The following is a 24610-nucleotide window of genomic DNA, read 5'->3' as shown; positions in this document are numbered from 1 at the left end:
AGCATTGACAGATGCTGCTAGCTTTCTTGCAATCAAGAGAGGAACAAGCCTTAAAATAAATTTAGCCCAGTGAACTTCAGAGCTGAAAATAGAAAGGTCCTGGTTTCTTGAAAGCAGGGAGCCACTCACTCAACCCATCCTGGAAACTTCATCATGTCTGGGCTTCCATTTTTGTGAGATAAGTTACTCATATTTAAGATGAATCTAAATTGGGATATTTTTAGTTGCTACTTATATCATTCTAACTTATATAGATTTAAGAAGACAGGATTTAAGGAGGATTTAAGAAGACAATCTAAAATTTTTTTACCTGGTTTACAATTAAAGCATGTATAGTTGAATCTCTTGTACACCTGATACTAATATAACAGTGTATGTTAATTACACTTCAATAAAAATTTTGAAAATAAAAATAAAAGGGATAATGCATTAAAATTATAATTAGAAAGGAAAATGGAAGTGTAAGAAAGAGTAAAAGAAGGAGAAGTACAAAAACCACAACTGACCTCTGCATAGTTGAAAAACTTAAGTACTAATAGCCTACTGTTGGCCAGAAATCTTACCAGTAACATAAACAATTGATTAACACATATTTTGTGTATGTATTATATATTATATTCTTATAATAAAGTAAGCTAGAGAGAAGGAAATACTTTAAGAAAATTGTAAGGAGAAGAAAATGCATTTATAGTCCTGTACTGTATTTATTGGGGAAAAAAGCGCATATATAAGTGGACCTGTGCAGTTCAAACCTATGTTGTGTGAGGTCAACTGTACTTATTTGTTTATTGGATATAATATTAGTCATACTATATGAATTATTAAACAGCAAAAGAACAACTAAATTAACACTAATTAATAATATGTCAATTCCCTAGAGCCCAATGAAAATTCCTTTATTGTCACGGGTGGGTAGTCATAAATTACTTGATTTGTTTGTTTTACAATCTCTGTGGCAGATTTTTAACTACATACTAATTAATTTGCTAATGGGATTTGAACATTAATTGATATCTTACAAAGTCTTTACAATTATTTAAAAAATGTGGTGCTATACGAGTCTTAGAAATAATTGACTTATCTGTTGCATTTTTAATATTTTAATATCAAAAGCTTCCAAATCTGCCATCAATAATAATTTGGGCTTCATATTATCATCTTTAGTAAAAAAATGCTAAATTCCACAAAATGAAAATCTGTATCTGCATATTTATTTTCTTTCATTTCCAGTTGTCTTATAGTAAAATGGAAAAAATAGCCAGAGGAGCAGTACATTAAATTTATTTTGTTCCTTCCTTCCTTCCTTCCTCCCTGCCTCCCTTCCTCTTCCCTTCCTCTCTTCCTTCCATCCATCCTTCTTATCTTCCTTCCTTCTTTTTATCCTTTTTTAATTATTAACTTATTTGTGTAAATAACTGATTGATATTATTTATATCACTAAGATTGAAGTGTTAAAACTGTTTTCTTTATAAGTATCACCTGAGGAATATCACCCCCAGAGATTATACTTTGGTAAGTGTGGATGAAATCTGCAAATTAACAAGTTCTCAGGTAATTCTGTTAAAGGATGACTCCTAGAGAAAAGACCTGATTAGTGGAACGAGTAGGGGACTAGAATGAAAGGAAAAAGCAAGAAAAGAACTAAATGTAAATCTACATATAACTAAATACAGATCAATTAGCTCACACTTAGCCAAAACTATAGGTTAATTCCTAATGATGACCTTGAGATGCTATAATGTTTTAAATTGTGACCTAAATCATTAGATAAAAATTTGGTCAGTATAATGTTATTGCTACTGCTTTCGGGTATGACTGAACATTTTTTAAAAAGGAAAAACATGATTTTGACTAAGATTATTTGATAGCAGAAGACTTAATTTCTTAGAACGAATTTAGACATGATTTTGAAATGCATACTTAGAAAAAAAACGTTGTCTATGCAATATACTAAAGTAGGAATATGGCTTGATAACAATTATCCTTAAAATATTTCAAGTCATCTGTAAAATAAAGTATGTATACTTGTAAAATCCTGAAAGCAATAGTGTATGGAATATAATGAGAGTACTTATGCAAAGTATAATTTTACAACCATGATTACATTCCTCTGCAAGTCCCAGCCCCAAAAACCATCATTCTCTTTCTTTTCATACCCCCATCCCCTTTCATTAAGTAGGCATAGTCAAAATTGTGTCAATTAAACACAGGCTATTATTTGGGACCCTGGCCCAATATTTTACTCCATCAGAGCCTAAATGTCCTCATTAAAAAATAATAGACTTTTATGAGATATTTTAAATATCTTTTTCTCTCCTTCCTAACCCCTTTCCCATACACATGTGCATTCAACCACTATACTCTGATGTTGGCCTCACACACACATTCATCCAAAATTATTACATATTTATATTACATATTTCATATATTTGTATACCACTGAACAACAAAATAAATATTCTGGTTTTTGTATTTCATATGTCTCTGAGAATAAAATCGATAAATTTGAATTTAGGTTTCTTATTGCTGAATATAATAACTGGCAATAGGAGATAATCTTTTGTCATCCCTTCAGTCCAAGAATTTAATGTTTCTTTGAGAAATAGAAAATAGCCCTGGTGCCAGCATGTGTATCTACTATATTCACAAGTAAATATAGAAATAGTGTGTGTTAATAAGTTGCTTCAGTCTCTGTTGGTAAAAATTGAAAAAAAAATGAATAATACAGTATTGACAGAGGAAATATAACAAAGAGTTAGTAATAAGTGTAAATCTGTTACACCAGCCACAATATGGAGCAGATATAGAATAAAGTAATGGGAACTTCTTTTAACTTTGTTCTCTAGACCCCAGTGTGTATCATTTTTAACTGACTAGATAAGAATCTAATTCCACTGTATTTTTGAAAAAGGTTATTATAGCCTTTTTGGTGTTATAAATTGCCAATTCATATAAATTTTATTTATTTCAATCAGAATTTCATTATCAGCTTACAAAAATGTGATAACTTTGAAAATAGTGAATTTTAGAGAAATAGATGATACTTCACGAACTAGAAGCTGAGTTAGTGTTTTACTGGGTTGTCTCATGTACAGAAAATATTTAGCACTCTGAGCACAGAAGAGTATGTCATGGCATAAATGGGGAACACTGGAGTCATTAAAATTTAAAGAGGGGAACTCTGGGGGAAATTAAGGAAAAGAAGTTCAAAGGAAAGTTGGAAATTGAACAGTTTACAAAATGTTCCTTTTATTTTCATTCTTCCTTATTCTATCGCACTGGGCGACTCCCACCCTAACACTCACATGCACATACACACATTAATTATTAACTACAGTACCAGCTCTCACAAGTCACTGATGTTAACCAGCACCAGTTCAGGTTAGAGATCTCAGCAGCTGTCTGTGTTTCATCTCAAGGTCTGGTTATAAGCACAAAAATGTAACATTCAAGTATCATCTTGGCGAATGTCTAGGATGTTGAAGTAAGTTATTAACTTGGTTAACCTGGCCTAAAAATAGAGCTGCACCTAAAATAGAAATCCCTGAAAATATTTTCCAGTATGAAAATCAAAAAGAACAAGTCTGTTTCCAAGAGCGCTAACTAAATTTAATGTTCCAACCAGGAAGTTGTACTTCTATGTGAAAGCCTCTATCTGTATAATGTCAGTCGTGGAGTTCTTCCCAAGGGAATGCCCTGCGCACAGCACCATAGTATTATCAGGACTTATTATGGCTAAACCCTGTTGCATTGATTCCAACACCCTGAATTCTACACGACAGTGGTTTTCATTAATGTGTACCTCTTCAATATGAATAAAGATGAACATCATTAAGAACATTCCTTTCTACAGCCTCTCTCAATATATCCTCAACTCAAATTTAGTTAATTGGTCTCAATATTTCCTCAACTCAAATTTTAAAATCAAGTGTAAAATAAAAAAAAAAATCATGGGGCGCCTGGGTGGCTCAGTCATTAAGCGTCTGCCTTCCACTCAGGTAGTGATACCAGGGTCCTGGGATCAAGCCCCGTGTCAGGCTCCCTGCTCCACTGGGAGTCTGCTTCTTCCTCTCCCACCCCCCCTGCTTGTGTTCCCTCTCTCGCTGGCTGTCTCTCTCTCTCTGTCAAATAAATAAATAAAATCTTTATAAATAAATAAATAAATAAATAAATAAATAAATAAATAAATAAAATTTAAAAATCAAGTGTTAACTATTATATTAGCCTGGAAGAGAACAAGAGGCAGAAAGCCTGTGTTCTAGAACTATGGCTGACCATGATGAGATTTATCATCTTGGAATGCCATGAACACTCACTGTTATCTGTATCTGTTTTTTTTTCTCTATAAAATATGAAAAATCTTCTCGGGTTTATAAAAATTATAAAGATTCCCAAAAAAAGTATTTGAAATGAATTTGAAGCACATTATAATAAAAGATATTACCATTATCAAAATAATTACTGTTATTTGGTAGGAAGAAGACATATGCTTCCATTATATAACCTCTCCCAATATAACTTCCAAGACTGGCATAGTCATTATCAGCGTATCTTTCTGTATGATCACAGTCTCTAAAAAATAATTTTCAGGGGTGCTTGGGTGGCTCAGTTGGTTAATCGACTGCCTTCAGCTCAGGTCTTGATCACAGTGTTCTGGGATCAAGCCCTGCATCAGGCTCCCTGCTCAGCGGGGAGCCTGCTTCTCCCTCTCCCTCTGCTGCTCCCCAAGCTTGTGCTCTCTTGCTTTCTCTGTCAAATAAATAAATAAAATCCTTTAAAAAAGTTTAAAAAATAATTTTTTAAAAGATTTTATTTATTTATTTGACAGAGAGAGAGACAGAGAGAGGGGGAACACAAGCAGGGGGAGTGGGAGAGGGAGAAGTAAGCTTCCCACTGAGCAGGAAGTCCAATGCATGGCTTGATCCCGGGACCCTGGGATCACTACCGGAGCGGAAAGCAGATGCTTAATGATGCTTAATGACTGAGCCACCCAGGCACCCCCCAAAAATAACTTTCAATAGGATTCTGTAACATATTCTTGTAAAATTCAAGATCTTTAAAGGCAATTCAAGAAGAGGAGACTCTGTAGAAACATACCATCACCCACAGTGCTACTCACAGTGTGGCCCACAGATCAGTGCCCACGATGATGTAAGTTTAGAAAATGAGAGCAAATGTTTGGATATTTTTTTACAGAATCTTGGCAGAATAACTTTATGTCTGTAGAATCTAATAAAAAAATCAGAGCTGCATTTTATATGGCATTGTTTTTTATTTCATTTTCTAGTAATTCATTTTCTTTATAATTTTTGTTTTGTTATATTAGTCACCATACAGTACATCCCCAGTTTTTGATGTGAAGTTCCATGATTCATTACTTGCGTATAACACCCAGTGCTCCATACAATATGTGCCCTCCTTAATACCCATCACTGGCCTATCCCAATCCCCACCCCCCTCCCCTCTGAAGCCCTCAGTTTGTTTCCCAGAGTCCACAGTCTCTCATGGTTCATTCCCCCTTCTGTTTACCCCCCTTCCTTCTTCCCTTCCTTCTCCTACCAATCTTCCTATTTCTTATGTTCCATAAATGAGTGAAACCATATGATAATTGCCTTTCTCTGCTTGACTTATTTCACTTAGCATAATCTACCAATTCATTTTTACTCTATTTTATGAAATATTGGTGAACAACACAGTGAAAAAAGAATCTTTCACCAGAGACAGGTTGAAAAATACTATTTTATAAAACATTTCTGCAGCTCTTTCCTTAGGAATATTCAATGAGTGCCATTTTGTTAACAATAGTACTGAAGACAGAGCCCATTCTCTAAAACATCACCTGAGTTACAATGTGCTTCTTCAACATTTCCTGTAGAACTTTCCAAGGTTAGCCATTGTCACTGTGTAAATGCACAAACAAGTTTTGGAGCTCATGATTCCTTGATCCTGGATTCTCAACAGTTTATGAAAAGTCTGCGAATATCTTAGGACTAGATGTTGGGGTTGTGATTTCCTATTAACATTGATTATTAAACAGGGGTTGGATATTAATTTAAATAGTTTGTTAAAGTGCCTATTATTTGAACTAAAGAAATAACTGTATAACAATTGAAATCTCAAAAAAAGGAAGACAAATTAGAAAATTATTTAAAAAAAATAGAAAGGATCAACAGAAATCATGCCCGAAAAAGTAGAGGAAGAAATAAAATGCAATTTTACCTTTTTAAAGATTTTATTTATTTATCTGATAGAGAAAGAGAGAGCATGAGTGGGGGAGGGACAGAGGGAAACGGAGAGAGAGAATCTCAAGAGAACTCCACGCTGAGCCTGGCATGGTGCTTGATCTCACAACACTGAGGCCATCACCTGAGTTCAAAACTAGAGTTGGATGCATAACCCACTAAGCCACCCAGGCGCCCCTCCAATTTTACATTTTAAAACAGTCCTCCAATCCTCCAGACTGGGTGGCTCAGTCAGTTAAGCATCTGCGTTTGGCTCAGGTCATGATCCTGGACTCCTGAGATTGAGCCCCACATCTGGCTCCCTGTTCAGCTGGGAGTCTGCTTCTCCCTCTGCCCCTCACCATGTTCATGGTCTCTCTTGCTCACTCTCTCTCCAATAAATAACTAAAATCTTAAAAAAAAAAAAAAAGTAAAAAAGAAAAAAAAAAACAAACACCAGTCCCCAGAGGCACCTGGGTGGCTCAGTTGGTTAAGCATCTCAGCTCAGGTCATGATTTCAGAGTCCTAGGATCTGGCCCTACCTTAGGCTCTGTGCTCAGCAGGGAGTCTGCTTGAGATTCTCTCCCTCCCTCTCTCTCTCTAAAATAAATAAATAAATAAATAAATAAATAAATAAATCTTTAAAAATAATATAATAATTAAGCATATTTTAAAAAAACAGTCCTCCAAACAAGTAGAATGAGAAGATAAACTAAAACACAATGGAAAATAGAAAGAAAATGACAAGTCTTGATTATATAGAAAACATCCATTTAAAAATTGTGGAATTATTAAATTATTATAAGCTATAAAAACAATTTAGTTTCAAAATCCATCCTTTAATTTTTAGTTTTAATCTATTTAAGCACGTACAATCAGAAACAAGAAAGGAAGCAAAATGTAATAAATCATACACTTCTAGTTAATAATGTTAAGTCAATTAAGTTTCTCTATTAGGAATTCTCTTTGAAAAGATTATGAGACATGAACTTTGATACCAAGGACAAATAGGTATTCTATAGCATTCTATAAAGATGCTCAGAGAGCCATGTTTGCACTTTCTGAAAAATAGAATTGACTGTTTACTCAAACCTCAACTTTGGCCTTTACTCATCTGATCTTGATAGAATTGTTTAATCTTGTAAAACTCTTGCTTTCCTAACTTGATTTTTTTGGAGTCATTATTTTCCTATTTAACTGGCCTCTTCTTTCAGCCTTCTTTATTGGTGTCATTTTTTCCTCCAACCCCTAAACGTTGGACTGCCCGGTCTGAGTTCTTGTGTCTCTTGCTTTCTCTGTCTATACTCATTCTCCGGGTATTGCATCTAGGATTATAGTTTTAAATGCCATCAAAAAAACACATAAAAATTTATCACACTCAAACGTTTCTCTTCTCTTAACTCAATATAACTGTATCCATTTGCCCGCTATACATCTCCAGTTGAGTGGCTAATAGGCAGCATAAAACTATATTATTGAATCTCTACAGCTTCACCCACTTCTCACAAACATACTCAGTCTCCCTCATCCTATTCTGTTCAGTTTGCATGACCTAAAACCATGGAATTATCTTTGATTTCTTTCTCTCTCAACATACACCCCCCCCACACACACACCACACATGTATATACTGAGAATAACTAGAAATATCTACGATACCTAAGTTTTACTTCAGTGTTAGAAAAAATGATAAAAATGGTTTGCAACAGGCAGTGTTGTGGAGAAATAATGTTGTTTTCCACTTGTATTCTACCAAGCCAAGCTCTCAATAAACCCCATGCATATGAATTAAATGGATAATTGTTTGATGACTGTATCAATGCATAACTGAAAGAAGCAGCTTTTTATTCACAACCTATTTTTTATGCAACAGATATTTGTTGATAAGACACAGTTGGAAACATATTCATGGCCCCTTCAAGACATCATGTCCTCATGCCCCAAATCTGTGAATATGTTACCTTATATGATAAATGGGTCTTTGCAAATATGAGGTTAAGGATGTTTTGATAGAAAGCTTGTCCAGGTGGGCCTAATATAATCACGATAGCCCTAACAAGAGACAGGCAGAAGGGGCAGAGTCAGAGGAGATGTGATGAAGGAAGCAGGGGTTAGAATCACAAGCGGAAGGGGTCATGAGCCAAGGAAGGTAGGCAGCTCTGGAAGCTGGGAAAGGCAACGAAACATCCTATCACCTTCAGAAGAAACACAGCCCTTGATTTCTAGAAACTTTAGATAATAAATCCATGTTTTTAGAACTGTAATGTAATCAATTCATATTATTTTAAGCCCCTGAATTTGTGGTAATCTGTCACCACAATAAAAAACTAATATTGATTCTGTGTGATGAGCCTAGTTCCCCATGATGGAAGTCCACAGATGAACAAAATGGAGAAGTACTCCGAGTCGTGTGCTCTCTGCTTGACAGAAATTCAAGTCTCCTTTTACAATGACTCTACAAGACAGGTATAATTAGACCCTTTTAATAGATGAAGAGCTTGCGAGTCAGAGTAATATGTCGCATGGCTAATAGGTGAGCTACGTGTCTCCAGACAGAGCCTGTGTTCTTGTCACTCATTACCCATTTAACTCTCCCAAGAAAGCAGAGAGTACACGAAGGGCAGCGTAATGTAAGGTTATGCACTGAAGATTCATACACTGCCATATGGCTTATTTGGCCGTTATAGGGGGAGGGAGGAGAAGGTAAATCGAGTAAGAAGAGGCTTAATTTGCATCAATACTCTTGAAGAGTTGGAATGGAAGTCACATAACACAAGATGAATCTATCTACATATCCAAATCCACAAAACAAACAAACAAAGACCTTTTCATTTAATCAAACATTCTTTAGTAGGTAACTCTCTCACTTATATTAATTTCAGATTTTTATTTGTGATTTCTTATGTGGCTTTTTAATTTATGTTTCAAAAGGCCAAGATTAAGCAGAAATTATGTCCTGATTTTTTTTTTTTTTTTTTTTTTTTTTTTTTTTTTTTTTTGAGAGCTGGAGAGAGAGATTGAGTGGGGGCTGGAGAGGAGGGGTGGAGGAAGAGGGAGCTGGATGCAGGGCTCAGTCTCAGGACCCTGAGATCATGACATGAGCTGAATCAAGAATCAGACACTTAAAGCACCCAGCGGCTCCTAAAACGTTTTTCTTAACAAACTTATTACTAGTTAACTATTTGGGAAATCATCATTTAAGAGTGTATTTTAGTAATTGTTTAAGACACTATTGATAGAATTCTTTTCTCATCTCAAACGTTTTCTCTCCAAACATTTCCCCCCACTACTTATTTCACTTTTTTCTCTTATATTTGCTCCTAGGCCTAGGTTTCTATTTATGAACCCAGCAATTATGGATGCATATTTCTCTTTATCAGCTTTGCCTATAAATAGGAGACTAATGCTAACTACTTTAATTCTACTTTAAAACTACTTTAATTCATGGTAAGTTTCTTATTGCTTGATGTTTAGTGATAAAAATATCTTATATAGATTATGAAATTTTCATGACTTAAAAGGGATAGGAAGAGCCTAGGAATATACAGAAGAGGGTCAGGTTTATGGTTTCGAAAAGTACCCAGTGACGAAAATATAAGCTGGTTTATTAAGTTTTAGGGGAAAAGAACTCACAAAAAATTTAACTCTCCATCTTGAACAAGAAAGAATAATGTTTGAATTGCACTAAAATTATACACACTGCTTTATATTAGGAGACAAACTTTTAACTAATCTGGCTTTTGAAACAATAGAATAAATTGAGAGGGAAGGATAAAAATACATTTTAACAAAGCTATTTGTGGATGAAGTATATTAATACATTTCCATTTGTGCTGAATATTTTTTACAGTTTTGGTCAAAAGCAAGTTGAAGAACCACAAGATCTACAGAAGTTGCTCCTCGCCCTGGGCTCATGTTATTATTATTATTATTATTATTATTATTACTAATTGGAATGCACATTTCTTAGAAATGAAAAAGTATCCCTTCATAAAGCGTGTCTTGCCTGAAGATTCTTGACTAGGGTGAAAACAACAGTTTTTCAAGATCATTAGTTCTTTTCCCTAAAATAATTCATTTTAAAAAGTCATTAGCTTAATAGAAAGGAATTGATAGAGGGCCTGTAGGGATTCTACTCTAAATCTCAGGGAATTGCCTCATTAAAAGTCAATTGCGGAGCCAAACCCTCACGTATGCATGTATGTGAGGGAGAAAGCAAAAGAAAAGTACGGATATATAAATCTTGCCCAGTTTTATTTAAGTATTTCTGAAAATAAAGACCCATTTTAAATGATATTAACAAAGACTTCTTCTTTGAGATACTGATGTTTTTCTAATACAAAATATAGTGTTACTTCTGAGCGTTATTATTATAAATTTCCGAAAGCTAAGTCTCATTATGTCTCATGGCCGGGTTAGAAATTTCATTTTCTGATAGTTCCCTTATAAATTGAGCCTCAAAATTGCCTCCATTATTTCTGTGACTCTGTCACAAATTTAGCAATGAGCGAACTTAATAAATTGTAAGCATTACCCAACAATGTATATGTCATGGAGAGAAAATAAATATATCCCGCCAATGTGGTTAGTTTTTCATTCTAAGAAAAAGAAGGGAGTTGGCTGAAAACAGAAACCTAAGAATCTTAGAAAAGGATGATAATCACATACCTAGCACTTCTGTAAGTACTTCTTTTCCCATTATCTTAAGCTATTTACAAACCTGCGTGCTTGCTAACCTGGGCCTTCTAAGAAGTCCTATCCGGAGGAGAGTGAAGTAATTGACGTAGTTGTTTCTTCTCTTGTGGGAGGTTGATGAGCTAAGCTGCTATCAACTGCTCTTACTGCCAAAGATTTCATATGTCAGAGGACAAGGACCTAAAGCCAAGGTCATCCTTAAAGTTAGATGTGGGAAATGGCCACAATGACATAACGATCTCTACGGTGGTTTAAGAGAAACCAAGGTAAAATCTGAGAATAATGTTACCTTCTCTTGTAGCTAATGAAGCAGGGTTTTTTATATGAAAGGAGGCAATCTAGTCAATGTCTTAGAATACATATCTTGGGTGTTGCCATGATTTCCTTCTTCTTGAACTTCCGGCTATGCAAGGTGCCGTGGCAGATATTGCTTGCTTCTTCAGGTTCAAAAGCAATAGTCAGGTTTGTAGTGCGCACATCAGTTGAAAATGTGTCATATACTCAAAGGCACTTGTAGAATCTCAGAGGTATAATAAAAAGCTGATATAAATGATGTGCCAATAACATTGGAGGATCAGGTTTGCAAGGGACTTAAAATGTGAGAGAGAGATTCTGACATGATATTATACCAATAATTACTAAGAACATAGTCCATGATTTCTGAGGTTGGTTGGTTTGTTTGTTTTCTGCTTACATTATTTGCAAATCCCTTCTAATTCAGTGATCATTTTCAGGAAAACTACCCAAACAATCTAATACAGGGTAAAGTCCAACAGGGCACCCAGTGATTCTTTCCATTCATTTTTTTAGAACAATTTTTTTTTGAGGGGAGGTGGGTGGGGGAGTGGGGTAACTGGGTGATGGGCATTAAGGAGGGCACGTGATATAATGAGGGCTGGGTGTTATATGCAACGGGTGAATAACTGAACCCTACATCTGAAACTAATGACACACTATATGTTAACTAGTTGAATTTAAATAAAATTAGTTTAAAAATAAAAATAAAAACAAATTTTTGAAGTAACTCAATCATTCAAAAATATACTGAAGGAATAACAGGGAGCATAAGTGACTTATCCAATTATAGCTAGGATGTGGAGAAATGCAAAGATCTTTTGATTCTATGGCAAGAGCTCTGTATAGTGTTTCTTGTCCTTTTAATTATGTGAATGTACCTAGTGAAATTAATGCAGTAGTAGGTATTAAACAAAAGTCTCATAAGCAGAAATAGAACAAGGCACCTTTAAAATTGCAAACATTTTGCAAATACATTATTAATGAATTCTTACAAGATAGACTATCAAATTGTATTGACTTCAGAGTTAGGACACAATGCTGCTATTTGTTTCCCCTACCTCTATCTGAGTGACAATTCTTTGTGTTCTAATTTGAGTTTTTATTTACTATTAGTATCTTTCCTGAAATAAATCTGAAAATATAAAGCCACAAAACCCCGAGTAAGCATGTCTACAATATAGGAGAGTCCTGAATTTGGATGGAACAGGGAAACTCTTTCTATCTTTTAAGTTTTATCAGCATATTCAGTTAAGAATACAACTTAATCCATTAGGTTGCTATATGACTGTAGTATTGTCCTCACACGAAGACATGCACATTAATGAAAAGAAAAAGAATTAGCTCTGTGTTAATAAAATCATGGGGTAGGACTTCAAATACCTGTTCCAACTGTATCCTAAACATAAAGTATTACAGGAGAACTTAGTTCCTGGCCCGAGAATGGGCCTGTGACTAACATGTGATAAATGAGTTGGGATCCCACATTTTCTTCCTTCTTTTTTTTTTTTTTTTAAGATTTTATTTATTCATCTGAGAGAAAGAGAGAGCACGAGCAGGGAGCAGAGAGATAAGCAGGCTCCCTACTGAGCAGGGCTCAATCCCGCGACCCTGGGATCATGACCTTAGCTGAAGGCAGATGCCTAACCGACTGAGCCACCCGGGTGCCCAGGCTCCCACATTTTCTAAATCTGTATTCCAGAAGCTGGTATTCCTGGCTCTCCAAGAAGACCAATAGTGCTGTGCCCCATAATTCTCCTACTCTATTATTTTCTTTCCTGGCTTCTATAACCCCATAAGAAAGAAAGCAGGTGCTTTCACTCCTGTTTCATTCATAACCGTACCAGGGAAGTTTCTTTGGAATGTAGCAACAATTATAGCTGCTCTAATGACAAGTCCCTTTTGAGGGAGTAGATTGAAATATTCCTTTGGGAATTTTTGCTGCAATGTTCACCATCAATCAAATCAGTGAAGGAAATCATTTAAAATCCAAACTGTTTTTAATAGGTAGAAAAATCCAATCAATTAGTAAGAATATATGGATTTCCCACTTGATGTTTAACACTGACATAAGAATCAAGATATTTTCTGCCACTTTCACTTGTTCTTGAACCTTCCCTTGCTAGCTTCTAAGAAGAATGGGATACTAGGTGATCAAACAAAAGTCAGGTAAAGATTGATTGAAGTTTAGGGAAGTTTAGAATTATGGGGCTCTGTACAATCACATCAAACAATTATTTGGAATTTCCTAATTTTTATCCAAGTTTCTAGGTCTGTGTCAGTCATGGCTCAGAGTTCTGAACAGGAATATGAGGAAATAAGGAAGAGGCAGAACAGTAAATAGGTCAGAAACAACCATGAATTTAAAATAATTATCCAAAATTTTGTTCACAGATCGATCCAGCTTCATTAGTTGAGAGTCTTTCATTTAACAGGTGATCATTAAATTCGCTGTTGAGACAAAAATACCCTTTTAAATGCACAAATTATTTATCCTTTCATTGTTATAATGTTAGAAATAATTTAGTTTGATTTTAGACAGCTCTCGGTCCAAAAAGGGAGAGAAAGAACTCGGAAGTTTGATTGTTTGTGCTTGGTTAATATGTGTATGTCCTATCCTAAAGAAATCTGATCTCACTTCAATATTTGCAGAAAGATATGCCATTTATTAAAAACTCTGGGGCAGTCATTTTATTGCAAGTGTTCTTTGCTTAACAAAATAGATTCATTCAGCAAATATTTATGGAGCATCTTCTGAGCTCCAGGCGATGAAACAGAAGGAAGAGATTCAGAAATGAATAGGATAAACTGCATTTCTTTGAGGAACTCATAATCCTATGTGAGATGTATACACTGGAAACACTGCGATACAAATGCCACTCACGTAATAGAATTTTAGTACCAAGTTTTATAGGGACATTGAAGAGAGCGATTAACTCTGACAGAAAAGCCTTGGAAAAATCTTCACAAAGACATTTACGTTTCTAGTGAGTATAAAGGGACAAATAAATGATTTCAAGGTAAAGAAGTAGCTGAAATCCCATGAAGAATTTATCTCGGAGCAGGTTCAAATACAGTCAGTTCATTGGCGATTTGCGTGTGATTCCTTTTATAAAATAAAATACCAGTGGCAACACAAAAATGTACCTTAGTGGTACTGAAAGTAAGGTTAAAAAAAATTGTTTTTGGTAAAATTTTAGAAAATCATTATGTAACACAGGAATGGACCCATGTCTATTTACATAAGGATCCATTAGGACAAAGGAGGAAGGGATGGGAATGTAATTTTCTTCCCTTACATCAATGTTTCTTCTTGGTGTGGTTATTGACGTGTGAGGCAGGAAAATTGTGTTTCTAGGATATGTCATATCTATGCACCTTAGATGCTACATGCCGGTGGATATACTCCAGTTGTTTTGCAATGAAAAGCCACGTTCACATTTTCAATACACCCAAGGAGCATGGAGGAATGGGTGCCTACAGCACCTAGTTGAACAAACGAAGCACCCATTAACATGGTTTGGTAAAACCATGGGTCGATATCACAACTCCATGTTGCCTGCTCTCTGGAGAACAGTCCCTGAAATGGAGAATGTTCAGGCAACTTTTTAAGTTTTCCTAGTGTATGTTTGGTAAGACTATACTTCTGAAGGCCTAACTATCACTTAACATTCTTGTACCGGAAGTTGCCTTAAGAGACAAAACACGAGAAGGATAAGAAGGAGCAGGAAGAATAGGAGGAGAAAGAGGAGAAACTGACCACCACTCACTTTTCGGAAACAAAACTAATCTCACTGTGGCTTTCATCCTAATTTGTCTTAGTCAAACCCATGAATTATTAAAAAAAAAAAAAAAACCCTTCTACAACACATTTTATTCCCATAATGGTTTGTATCTGTCCTAATTTCACCCATGGTCTCACTTCCCTGAACTCTTATGGGAATTCAACCCATGACTCTATCAGTTTTTCACTGTTTGTGGCTTTGGTGAAAACATCGCACGCCTCCTCCCCTGGCTTATCTTTCCTAGCCCATCTCTGTGAATATCATCCTGCATAAGTTCCCCACTCCCTGTCTCCTTTGTCATTCTCTATTATACTAGCCTGACATGACCCAAACCCCTGTTATACCTGGCAGGAGAGTATGCCTAGAAAATATGCAACTTCTTCAAGATAAATCACTACTGGGGATCCATCATTGCTGAAAACCCTATTTAACCACCCTTGAAAAGAACCATATCTCTCCTTTTATCAACTTATTGATACTTCCTCTCCCTATTGACTCTAGGAAAATACAAGTGTTCACATTAAACTAGTTCATCATACCAGCACCAAATCTCTTTGCTTGCATTAATCTCTAGAACCATTCCTTGCTTTTCTCCGTAAAAAGTAAAGGACTTCCCTGCTTTAATCTAAATCCAATACTTCTATTTGTTTGTTGTTTGTTTGCTTGTTTTATGTTTCAAGTTTTTATTTGAATTCTGGTTAGTTAACATGTAGTGTAATACTAGTTTCAAGAGTAGAATTTAGTGATTCGTCACTTACATGTAACACCCAGTGATCATCCCAAGTGTCCTCCTTAATGCCCATCACACGTTTAACCCATCCCTCCACCCCCTCCCCTGCAACACCCCTCTGTTTGTTCTCTACAGTTAAGAATCTCTTATGGCTTGCCTCCCTCCCTCTTTTTTTTCCCTTTCCCTTATGTTCATCTGTTTTGTTTCCTAAGTTCCACATATGAGTGAAATCATATGGTATTTGTCTTCCTCTGACTGCCTTATTTCACTTAACATAATTACCCTCTAGCTCTATCCACATGATTGCAAATGGATGACTGAGTAATATTCCATTGCAATACCTCTATTCGTATTGTGGATCCTATTGTCTCTCAACCTTCAATGTATTGTATCTTCAGTTATTCCGTCTATTTCCTCCATCATTGAGCTCTCCCTTTTGTTGGATTATACCCATCAGTACACACATATATCTCTATCTCTTCAATTTTAATAAAATGTTCTTCCTTTATCCCATGTAACATCGCCTTATCAACTGACGTGGTTTTAATCTAAATCTTATTGTTACTTTTTGAGTGATTGCTTTTGTTATGTCTTTAATCTGCCAAATCTACCATCATATAATTATACCATGAAAGGACAGTATAGGCAAAAGAGGAAAAATAAATATCAGAAAAAAATAATAGCTGAGAAATGTCAAAATTTCTGTACATCTCAAAATCCATAGATCCAGGAAACATATAAAATCTGAAAAAAGGGGAAAACTACAAAGAAAGTCTTACTTAGCCAGCAACATCCTTGCCAAACTTATGAAAAACAAAGATTAAAAAAATATTAAGTGACCAGAAACCAAAATATACATATTGCCTGCAAACTCGGGAACGATAATATGTGTGATGGTTGACTTCTTATCTGGAAGAACGGAGGCTGAATGAGAATGGAACAATATCTTTAAAGGCCTAAAATAAACCAAAACAAATAAAAAAATAAAATAAACCAAAAAATAAACAGCAACAATCAAAAAACCACCTACCAACCTCAAATTCTATATCCAAATAAAATAACCTCAAATACCCTCAAATTCCATATCCAAATAATTCTCTATCCAACCTAAAATTCTATATCCAAATAAAATAAAACATTATTTAGAATGAAAGTTAGATAAATACATTTTCAGACACATAAAGGCTGAGGGATTTCAATTCCAATAGATCTGACAACAGGAAATGCTAAAAGGCTTTCTGTTTCCTGAAAAATATGGTTCCAGTTATACACTTGGTGAACAATCTGATACTGTCTGATGGATCTCACATGTTCTGTTTTTTTCTACTCTTCTTTTTTCTCTTTGCGTTTCAGCTTAAATACTTTCTAATTATCTTCAAGTTCAAGGTTATTTGTTTTCTTCCTTATGTTTAGTTTATTCATTAGTTTATTTAATGAATTCTTCATTTGTGATAATTTGTCTACTGTCTATCTATATCTATATACATATACTTATACCCACATCTACATTTATATATAATATATATTTATATATTTAATATATATAAAATATATTCTTTTCTATGAACATCTTTCCCTAGCATTTACTTTTGGTTCTTTTTTTGTAGATTCTATATCTCTGCTAAAATTTCCCATCATGTCACTTTTTGAATCAATAATCATTCTAAGATTGTATTTTAGACAATTCCAATTTGTAACAAAATCACACATTAACAATTGCCATCAGTTCTGCTGAATGTTGCTGACAACTTCTCAAATTCTTCGTCCTCTGACAGGATATGATTTTTTCCCTTGAAAAATATACAGAGTTAAATGCAAGTCAGCTGGTATTTCATATACCTAAAGGAATATCTCTTTTAACAACTTTTCACTAATTCATTAGTCATTCAGAACATCACACCTACTCCTTGACTAAAATATATATGTAAATATTTAATGTCAACCCAAAAAACTCCCTCAAAGTCTATAAATCTAAATCAAATACTATTTAAGCTATAAATTTTTAGTTAGAAATAAGGTGAACATGAAATGGAAATGTTTGATGGGTCTAAGTAACAAATAAAGTTCATGTTCTTACATGTAAAAAATAATGTTTGATTCCACAGTGGGAATTTCTTTAAAAAATTCCTTTTAATGTGTACCACAGTTTATTTATAGTCCTAGTTTAATGACCCTTCTTTTGCGACATGGGGCATGTAATATTTGCAGGGTAATATTATCTCTTGGTAGAGGCTACATGAATTTAGTTTATTTTAGATTGCTTAGCAAGATCTAATAGTAATATTACTGATGCCATCAATTTTCAACTATCTCAATAAACATTAACAGGGTTAACATGGATAATTGCAATCCATACATATGTGCACAATTTCTCTAACTTCTGTTTCTTGGGTTTTTCTTTACTTTTCTTTTTTCTTTCCTTCTTTTCTCTTCTTTTTTCTTTTCTTTTCTTTCTTTCTTTCTTCTTTCTTTCTTTCTTTTTCTTTTTTTTTTTTTTTTTGCCTGCTTGTGTCAAATAATAGCTCAGACATGTTTAAATTGGAATTGAATCAGAAAATTCCAGAACTGTGTGTGAGAACCCAGTCTATCCAAGACCAAGATTTTCTGGGAGATGTCAAGAAAAGAACAAAAGAGAGAGTATGAAATGCATACAATCTATTTCAAAATGCATGTAGCCAGCATTATTCTGTACCAAACAATATGAAGTCGCAATGGTAATATTGGGCCTCAGATCTGGCCTGTGTGACTAATAATTTATAATGGTAAGTGTTGGGGTAGCTAAGAGAAAACACATAAGTGCTTATTCTATAACAATAAACAATAATCAAAGTAATCAAGGTGAGAATAAATTTTTATTATAGTTTTTCAATATTAATTGTGAAAAAATAGTTTTAGTTGTGATTGCTAAATAATTTCTCAGTAAGAAGAGGTCTAAGAGAGTCAGAGAAGAAAGTAATTTATCACTTAATTAGTTTATACCATGATTATAGTATATTATCAAAAGGAGGAACCAAATATGGTGGGGAAAAATATTCCTTCAAAATATAAAAATTATAGGTAAAAATGATATTAAAACTTAATGTGTTTATCAGGGCTAACTGATAATGGCAAGATAATATAAATACTCGGAAATCAGACACTTACTAATGGCATTTGATACTTTATATGGTGTGAATAGCAAACTTTCAAAAACTGTTTATTCCAATGTATTATACATCTAAAATCAATTAGAAGTCAGCTTTTCTGAAAAACATACAATTTAGGAGGGAACACGTAAATGTCTCAGAGTGATCTACCTTTATTTTTATATGTTGTAGAGCAAAATAAAATGTTAAGTATGCTTCCAGTATGAGGAACGAGACAATGTTTCAAGGCAAAGAAGTTCTTGCAATGCCCCAGCTTAGTTTGCTCACCTTATCACTCTGCTTTTCTGTCCCCACCATTAGGCTTATCAGCTCACCTCACCTGACAGCCCAAATCCTCCGAGTTCTGAGCTTATTTGCATTTCTTCTGTTGGGCATGGCTTTCCCTGCCCTTATTTTTCTCTTTCTAAACTTGTAAGCCTTACAGTTAATTTTAAATATTAATGACTGCTGGCTACTATTTCAGTTTCTGAACATCTGGCCAAGAAAAGGGAAAACGCTCCTCCTAGGTGAGTAGTTTTATTCTATAAAAGGAAATGGTGTTCTTAAATATTTCCTTCTTTTCAAATATCATGGGTTTTCAATCATATTTCTAGTTCTCATCTATTCAAGCCCAAACTGCTTTAAATGCCCCCTTAAGTCTTTCGGTTTTGCTCTCCCTATTCTAAGTCATCTCACAAATTACAGATTCTTCATAAAGTTATTCGATCATGCTTTTTTCCTCCAACATCTTCTTTGTCTTTCTTTCTCGAGTCTTCCTTTCTTTAGCGCTTGAGCCCATCCCCAACCTGATAAGAACATTTCTTTTCTTATCTTTTACCACTTTGTCACATCCTCAAAATGTTCTACAAATTATCTCGCATTTGTGTTTCCTTTCCCTGTAGTGTTTCCCCCTTCCTTCCTACCACTGGGAATGTTTTTTCTTCTCTTATTCCCTGTTTATTAATATTCCCTCCACTTCTTCAGCTGACAACAACTCTCTATGGGCTATCTGCAATGTTATAGGTATTTAAAACACGATCTATCTAGAATTTAATGTATCATTTTGTTAGCACCCAAACCTACATACCTCTGTCTAACTGTGACTTGTATACCTTGGTTAAAGCAGCATTAGGAAAAACAAACAAACAAAACAAAATAAACAAACAAAAACAAAAACAAGCTATCTAGGAAAGAAACCTGAAAACATCCTTGGCTCCTACTTGTTCTACAAATCCATTCTGATATGTAATTTATTTCTTTTGAATATCATTTGAATATGTTCTTTCGACTATATTCCCTACAAATGCTGTCTTAAGTCAGGTATTTATCAATTTTCACCAAGGTGATTATAACAGTAGGTCACTCCGCCCCCCCCCCACCCCCAGCATTTCCATCCACTCAACAGCCTCTAACGTGGGCATTGGTATCTGGATGTCTCATAAGCAAATTATGGGTTCACAACTAATCTCTCTCTCTTTCAAAACGTGTATCCCTCTCTATTTGCTCCAGTTTTCATTACATCCTAGTCAACCTGATTTTTGCTGGTGTTCTGAAACCAGCTATTTACCGGCTTGGGAGACCCAATTGGGCACATTTCTCCTAATTCCATCTTTGGTGACATCATGCTGACAGCTTATAATTTGCTTTCATGGGAATATTTATACCACGGAAATTGGCAGGTCCTACAATTCAGCACATTGGGTTTTCGTTCTTATCAGGGAGTCAGTTCACCAGCACATCAGCATCTGGGAGTATCCACCATGATAGTTGGTCATCTTTTCCAGTTCATCTCAAATATGCCCGGTTTTTAAGGATGTTTAACTTACCTCGTGTCTCTTTTATTATTATTATTATTGTTATACATTCATTTATACTCAAGTGGTTTCGCTGAAATAATTTCCTCAAAATTTTTACCCTTCCTTCCCTAGAGTACCCCTACAGCACTGCTACTAAAGTGATCTTTCTGTAAGGAAATCGGTTATAAAGCTCTTCTATTTAACATTTGCAGGAGCTCCCAAATACTAGAAAATAAAGAACAGATTTGCGAGCATGTTGTGGAAGCCTGTTTGTAGGCTGTGTCCTCTTTCTCTGTCTCTCCAAAACACTCTTCTCCTGCTGGGTGTCAGGTGTCCAAACGCTATGCCTATAGAATTATTTTCAAGTCCCTCAGGTTCAACCAATATTCTTATGTCATTTCCAGTGCTGTTCATTTTCATTTCAATATCCATTTTGCAAGCTCAGATTGCCTTGCCTATCCTAAATCCAACTATAAAACCTCATCTGGTAAACTATTCCAGATTTTTTTTTCAGATATGCTCATTCCCCTCTTGTTCTGTAAATAAGACTTCTAATACTACTAATATAATGTCTTGCAACATCCAAACACACACACATTCGTTTTTATTATTCATTTTTCTATTATTGGGTCCTGGTCTAGCCTTGGTGACTGTCCCATGCAGAACAGACAGTCTGTCCACATGAGAAAAATCAGTCTCAAATGACAAAGCTCTATTTTCCTCCTGCCTAACTTCAAGTCACGGAACATTTCCTATGGGCCTTCTATGTACTAAGAACAGGGTATATTGATCTTAGATCCTTCATAACATGTGTACTTGTAGTGCTGTTATGTGATTATAACATAATCACATGTGAAGGTGATATAATTATGTGAAGGTCATCCCATGTGTGTATGCAAGTAACTTTCTTCTAAGAGTTATGGCAAGAGGTTTGAACTGTAAATGACATATGTTTAGTTTTGAAGATAATTTCAAGATTGGATAGGGAACACACTGTGCCAATGAATTTAGGAATTATGGCTAACATATTCTTTGCACCTGCACCTATCCATCTATCTACTACTTCCATTACCAATGAGAATTCTAAGCACTATGTGCCTATATGTGTCTTCATTTAATTCTGATAATTTAATGTAGTTTACTGGTATTGTAATCCCCTTTCTTCAAATGAATTCACTGGACAGAAAGAAATTATGTAGACTTTTTTAAGGTCACACAGAAAATAAATGGAAGAAACAGGATATAAACCTGTTTGATCTCCAGAATCTCTGCTTTTAACCTCTACATACTGACTCAGCCAGTCATTGATAAAATAACCCAAACATTCAGCAGAGAAGTGTAAATAGTTCTTTCTTTAAATTTTTAAATCACATCAACCTTTTTTTTTTTTCCTGTATCACAAATATAAAGCCAGTTTTTGTTTGGTTTAGAGAAAGCATCATGGTGCCCGAATCTACTCCTTAGTATACCTCCCGATGGTAGCAAAGGTGGTGGTCAGGAGAAGCATGCACGGGTAAGAGAATGTGTATTTATGAAACACACTGTAGATTAGAAATAGTAAGTGGGTTTTTTTTCCCACAAAGTATGTAAAATCATGGGGGTCAAACTTAAGCAAATGGGATTTAAATATTGTAAAGTAAAAATTGTTGAACAAGACCAAAAAAGAAAGAAAAGAAAAAAGATACTTTTAACCTATACAAATTCTTTTCAACTTATGGAAGTTTAAATACAGTCAATTATTTGGAAAAGAAGTATTTTTTTTCCTTATAAAGTTTCCGTGAAGCTCTTTCATAAATCAGGATTATTTTGATCTGGAGATAGGTATTATTAGTGGATTTTAAATGCACTATTCAAACACGTGGATTTTGCTGATTTTACATTTGAAATAAGACATAGCTCATGCAAAATATTAATTGATTTATAGCTCGCTCAGTTGACTGTGATTTCATGGAGCGCAAATGTACTTACAGTAAGTGTTATAACCTCCCAGGGGAGAGTCCACAAGGTTGAGCAAATCAGCATTGAGCAAAACAGCTACTGGAGAAATATTAACCAATTTCTGCCTAGCTTTTAATGTGTCTGAGGGGAGCTTTTGTTTTGCATATGATCTTGCTACGTTTGCTATCATGTAGGATTTTAGCCAGGCTTATAATATTTTTCCATTATGGGGGAGAAAAAAAAGATGAATAAATGGAACTATAAAATATTGAGGTATGAGCACAGAATAGGAAGGAAAAGAGGCAGGCAGCCAACCAAATCCCATCTACACACTGTCTGTTCTTCCCCGTGTGCTGTGCCACCAAATTCCTTCAGGACTTTTTCTCCCTTCTCTATTCACCAGCCTTCAGGTCGCTGGGCTGAAAAGATAAGGACCCATTTCCTTAGGGAAATCAGTTCTTGTAACAGTTAATCGACCTGCTAAGTGCTGAAGCACCCAACGTAACATCTGGAAAGGACAACCTGCTTCACAAGAAGCATGGCTTCCCAGAGACATTTGGAAGTTTATTGATTTCAAGAGAATTGAAATCTTGAGCGTGCGTGCTGTTTTCTCAGAGGGGTTTATTAGAACACTATGACCTTTCTGGGCTCCGTGTGTCTGCTTTTGGTAATAAGAGAGAGTCATTGTCAAAGTTTAAAGATTGTGCTAGGACAACAAATATCACAGAGGAGTTTTAAAAAGATTGAAGGCTCAATACTTGGAATTCAGAGCCCTAGACTTGGGGTATGCCTCGGGATAAAATTTGTTTGGTACTTAGTATGTCTTTACTTTGTTTCTGTTTTCTATGTGTCTGTGTGGATAGTCACTGGTTTGTTTTATTTTAATGATCCCGGGGCTGAAATTGCTAGAGCCTGTTGCTAGTTTACTGACTGTGGGGGCAACTCTGTCCTTAAATTTCAAACAAACAAACACCCAGTTTACTCCCAGACTCCAAAAGGTTGTTTTTGAAATTATTATGTTACCAGAAGTAGAGAGGCATGATTGCTATTTTGAGGGCAGCTAAAAATTTGATGCATATTAAGACAAAGTAATATAGATGCATTTTTTTTGCTTTTTTTTTTTTTTGCATTTTTGTTGTCTAAATGTTTCTAAGATTTTTCTTTTCTTTTTTTCCTCCACTTTAGGTTATTACGATTTTACTACATATATATAATATACATACACTCACACACATATATAAACTCACACAACTGGAAAAGACTATTTGTTTTTTTAAAGATTTTATTTATTTATTTGAGAGAGAAAGAGTGACAGCAGGTTGAGGTGCAAAGGGAGAAGCAGACTCCCTGCTGAGCAAGGAGCGAAGTCCAATGCCCGGCTTGATCCCAGGACGCCGGATCGTGACCTGAGCACGAAGGCAGACGCTTAACAGGCTGAGCCATCCAAGTGCCCCTGGAAAACACTATTTAATATCATATCCCCCCTATCTATAGGAAGGAGGGGGAGACTCAGGAACATATAGAGTGATCTAGCTAGGCAGAAATATGTCAAATATTAAATTCCCGCAGCACACCACAAAGCTAATGTTATGCGTCATATAAAGAAGCCAGAACATAAAATAAGAGCTGGAGTTCGTTTCGATCTCATTTGTTTTGCCACTGATTTGTAATACATGCCATCTGACTGGCACTCTCACACCTTCGCACTTCCAGTCATTCATTAAAACCTATGATTTGAAATAGAACCTTTTTAGACAATATTTTAATTTTGAAAATGTAGATTTTTTTTAAAGATACTTCCTAATGAAAAAGGAAATACATTGTGTAGATTTTGTTATTTTTTATCCAATCTAATTTAGAGCTTCAAGTCATTCAGCTATTAGCTTGAAGAACATTTCTAAGATTTCTTTTCTAAATGTTCGAGTGAATCAATCTGTGACTTTAATTTGCTCACTTTGCTTTCTTTTACAATGGATTTTGAATCTTTGGATCCCCATTTTTGTATTATATATATGTGTGTGTTATG

Source organism: Ursus maritimus, unplaced genomic scaffold (genome assembly GCF_017311325.1).
Source record: "Ursus maritimus isolate PB19 unplaced genomic scaffold, ASM1731132v1 scaffold_8, whole genome shotgun sequence".
NCBI classification, from domain to species: Eukaryota; Metazoa; Chordata; class Mammalia; order Carnivora; family Ursidae; genus Ursus; species Ursus maritimus.
Note: the sequence above shows the minus strand (reverse complement) of the source record.